The sequence below is a fragment of the Oratosquilla oratoria genome, chromosome 29, assembly GCF_046742065.1.
Source record: "Oratosquilla oratoria isolate Oo_2021 chromosome 29, ASM4674206v1, whole genome shotgun sequence".
In the NCBI taxonomy this organism is placed as follows: Eukaryota; Metazoa; Arthropoda; class Malacostraca; order Stomatopoda; family Squillidae; genus Oratosquilla; species Oratosquilla oratoria.
Window position 1 is genome coordinate 1,410,001 of NC_134805.1, and position 5,000 is coordinate 1,415,000.

The 5,000-nt window shown below is 39.7% G+C and overlaps 1 pseudogene; it reads right to left on the reverse strand.

The window, feature by feature from the left end:
* Positions 1-3,329: 3,329 nt before the first annotated feature.
* The window catches only part of LOC143040561 (uncharacterized), a 2,255-nt pseudogene continuing 584 nt past the window's right edge, over positions 3,330-5,000 (reverse strand).

Below are 5,000 nucleotides of genomic sequence, written 5' to 3' on the forward strand. Positions count from 1 at the left end.
CATGTTTATATATATATATATATATATATATATATATATATATATATTGTGTGTGTGCGTGCGTGTGTGTTTGCGTGCGTGTGTGCTTGCGTGCGTGTTCGTGCGTGCGTATGTGTGTGCGTGTGTGTGTGCGTTCGTGTGTGTGTGTGTGTGTGTGTATGTATGTGTGAGTCTATTGGCGAATACCATAAAATTGAATATTAGGATTTAGAGGAATTATTAGAAAAAATGAAAGAAGTAATGAAGAAGATGAAGAAGGGGCAAGAAGAAATTATGAAGGGGCAAGAAGAAATGAAGGACTTCATCGTGTAGCGGTAAAGAGATGGAGTGACGATGACGACAATGATGATTCGGATGACGAAGTTAGGACTCCACCACGTAAACGACCTAAAGCGTCGAAAGATGTTGTTATTACCAGTACTGAATAAAAAACACCTGTATGGGTTCCTCTCTTTTATTATCTAAACCAAACCGAACAAATCATACATTAAAACAATGAGGGCGGGTACCAATGAATTTGCTGACTTTGGAGTATGCCCACTCGAAGACAAAATCCTCACAAATAAGACTAGGGATGGGAGTGATAGTAATGGGTCTGAGATCACTAAAGGATTGGGGATTGAAAGATTTGGGGATGGGAGTAATGAAGCCTGTCTTCCAATCTGTGGGGCAGTTCTCTGCTTAAGTGAGGCGTTGATTATATATTGAACAGATGGGGATGGCAAGTTCGCGGGTGTAGATACCCTCAAAGGATTACAAAGGATTACAAAGGCGGAGCATGCCGACAGGAGACCTTTTGATCCATATCTAGGTCGGATGCGAAAAAAAAAATCATATTAATAATAAGATAATAGATAAAAACTATGATAATGTAAATAACAAATAAAATACATAAATAAATGCATAGGTATAGTTAAATAATAAACAAACAGGTAAATAGTAAATAATAATAAATTGACATATAACTAATAATAAATGAAAATCAAACAGACAAAAGATAACAAAACAAAAACAAATAATGTAAGGCAAATTATAATCATTACAGCATCTTACTTAGGTATTTATCTAAATGATTCTTAAAGCTTCGAACTGAACTAAATTGCACTACCTGTGCAGGAAGTTTATTCCATTCATCAACTACACGGTTGGCAAAGTTGTTTCTACCTACTTCCAAATTGAATCTATTTCCGGACAGTTTGAGACCATTGTTTCTTGTCTGATTCTCATTCAATGTAAAAATGTTGTCACTTTTGATGTCAATTCCCTTTAGAATTTTAAAGACCTGTATCAAGTCACCTCTGAGTCTACGCTTTTTTAGGGAAAACAGATTCATGTGTTTTAGTCGATTTTCGTATGATTTATTTTTGATATTTGGAATCAGTTTTGTGGCTCGCCGTTGTACTTTTTCCAGTCTGTCAATGTCTTTAATGAGATTCGGTGACCATACGGAAACAGCATATTGCAAATGTGGACGAACTAACGATTTATATAGCTTGTTAATGAGTGACGGACTTTTGAAATCAAAAGATCGCGCAATCAGTCCCAGAATCTTATTTGCTTTCTCAGAGGCTGAAATACACTGCTTGGATGATTTGAGGTCGTTACTGATAATTACGCCGAGATCTTTTTCACTATCCACTTTTGTTAACGAATTTCCAAATAACTTGTAATCGTACTTACTGTTATTTTTACCTATGTGCATTACCTTGCATTTACTTGTGTTAAATTTCATTAGCCACTTTTCAGACCATTGCTGTAATATATCTAAATCTTCTTGAATATCTAATTGGTTTGAGTGATCATTTGCCACTCCGCACAGTTTTGTATCATCAGCAAATTTGGAAACAGTAGATTTTAGTCCATGGTCTATATAATTTATTTATACTATGAATAGAAGTGGCCCAAGAACGGAACCCTGAGGAACTCCACTTGCAACACTTTTCCATCCAGAAGTTTTTCCATTTAAAACAACTTTCTGTTTTCGACCATTCAACCAATTACTAGTCCAACCTAATAGGCTACCACTTATTCCATGCAAAGCTAATTTAGTAAGTAGTCTTTCGTGTGGGACGGTATCAAAAGCTTTTGCAAAGTCTAGATATACTAAATCTATATTGTTTCATTTGTCATAATTCGAGATAACTGTGTTGTAGAATTCGAGTAAGTTAGTCACGCAAGAACGTTTCCGTCTGAAACCATGCTGGCTATCATTTATCAAACGGTTACTTTCTAAATGATGTTCGATAGCATCTCTGATGATAGTTTCCATTATTTTTCCTACGATTGAAGTCAAACTTATGGGCCTATAGTTATTTGGTTTATTTTTGTCACCTTTTTTGAATATGGGAGTAACGTTAGCTAGCTTCCATTCTCTTGGGACATCTCCGGATATGATGGATTTCTTGAAATAATTTCTAATGGAACAACAATATCATTTTTCATTTCCTTTAAGATTCTTGGATGCCAACATTCAGGCCCTGGTGTTTTATTAACTTTGAGTTTGTCTATACACCTTTTAATTTTTTCTTTTGTTATATTTACCGTAGTTAGTTTACCCTAGACTTTTCACAGGTTTCAGTTTGGAATTCACCTTGAGGTGTTTCGTTTACGAATACCGAGCTAAAATAATTGTTTAAGATATTACACATTCCTTCATTTGAATATTCAAGTTGACCGTCAGCAGATAATAGTGGACCAATGTGATTCCTAACAACCTTTTTATCTCTAATGTAACTATAGAATTCTTTGGAATTTTCTTTGGATTTATCAGCGATGTTCATTTCGTATTGTCGTTTTCTTTTTCTTATTGTCTTTTTTAAATCTCTCTGTATTGATACATAACTTTCATAGTCATTAGATCCACCCGAGCACATATATTTCTTATAAGCCTGTCTCTTTTTAGCAATACTTTTTTCAGTTTCTTTGTCGAGCCACTTTGGGTGAGCCTTCTTGGTTTGATACTAGCGAGCTTCTTAAAAACTTGAAAAACATGTACTGTGGGGGGTTAATGGGAGGGCAGGAAGGCAGGGAGGAGAGAAAGGTCAATGCCGGGCAGTGTTTGACAGATAGAGGCAAAGTGGTTATTTACTTGCTCAACCGCAAGGGTTGGTGGGAGTTGTGACAGGAGGGGGATGTCAGATGCCTGCCTCATACCACACAAGTTTTTGACCCTGCTAAACAACATGCTGCTGTTCTGCTGTAAGTGCTTGATCTTGTTGGGGTAGTACATCTTTTTGGCTCTTTTTATTTCCCTTGTGACTTTGTTCCGGAGTTGTCTAAAAAAGTTTATGTCAGTGTAAAAAGCTTTAACACGCTGTTGAATCAGCCTCTTAATCCTGGGTGTGATCCAAGGGGCATCGGCTGAGTGTGTCTGCATTTGTTTCAAAAGGAAATGGCAATGGGAGGCCTGCGTAATTATATTGATATAGTTGTCCCACTTCTCCTGAACTCCCTCCACTGCGAGCACCTCTGTCCATGGATGTTGAGTAATCCATTGTCCAAATTCACGGAAGTGTGAGTCGGGCCTGTGAAGGCGGATGGTGGTGTCGGGTGCCAACGAAGTCGAGCCGGCCGACCAACAGGGGGGAGGGGTTGCGGGGGGAGGTACAGTTCAATCATGTCACTGAGAATAAGGTCAAGAGTGTTGGCGCCATGTGTGGGGAAGTTGACGCGTTGTGATATATGTAGATGTTCTTGAATATCACTGGTGTCTAACTCATTGAAATCCCCACATAGGACCAACCTAGCACTGGGGAATTTGGCCCTGAGACTGTCTGCTGTACTAATAATGTGCTCCACCAAAGCGTCGGCAGATGGGGCTCGTGGGGGGTGGTACACTACACACAGAATGATGGAGGCTGCGTGGCGAAGGTGTGAGGGTGGGGTTAACCGCAACCATATGTTTTCTAGGCCTACAGGGTTGTCGACTGGTAACTCCGAGGCATTTAGATCTTTCAGGGAGTAGACGGCCATCCCACCCCCTCTCCTCTCGTTTCTGAGGTTATGATGAAGTACGTAATTTTCAATTTGGCAAATTCGGGCACTATTTACCATGCTTCTGTAACTGCGACTACACCCACATTAAGTGACAAAACAGTATTAGTGAGTTCATCAACTTTGCTACACAGAGAGGTCACGTTAGAGAAAAAAAGAAGAAGAAGAAGAAAAGAAAAAAAGGTAAATCATATCATAGTCTTGGGACCTCAATGATCCTGCGTTCCGTGACAGGCTTCAGCGTGAACACTGTTCTCACTCTCCTCGTTCTAAATATCTTAATGTTTCTATGATGGTTGCGTCCCGCTCTGCGTCCACGGTTACGAAATAGGCTAAGTTCTTTAAGGTGTCTAATCACAGGTGAGGGAGGGTAACCACACCCTGATCTTAATTGAAACAGTTTGCCTGCACTGTAGTGTAGACGGGTAGGAGTAGCCATCTTAACTAGTAGGTCGTACACTATAATCGCCACTCAGTGAGGAGCGTCACTATAGACCAAATTATCCGTTCACTTGAAGCAACGCTTGAACAACATCACACACTGATCTTGAAAGTAACTACAGGGGGGGGATGGTCAACACACTGACCCTTGGCAGCCACAGGCGCCAGCCGACACGTCTGACCCCGATGAAGTCTGACGTGTGAGTGTGTATGTGTGTGTGTGTGTGTGTGTGTGTGTGCGTGTGTGCGTGTGCGTGTGCGTGCGTGTTTGTGTAAAATGATAATAATGATAATAACAAAATGTTTATTTTAATAGCAGTAATACACTGACAATAATACAATTCAAAAGATGATTAAATATATCAAAACTTAGAGCATATACACGGTACAAGTTTACATTGAATTGATTATGTGCACAATGGATGGGATGGCACTGTTTTTGTAGCGGTCAGTCCTTGGCGCTTTGATCGATACGAGCCTATTTCTATGCCTGGTGGTATGGCGAGGTGATGGAGCGTCGGGAGGGAGGAAGTAACGGTGTCTAGGGTGGGAAAGCAGGCTAGATA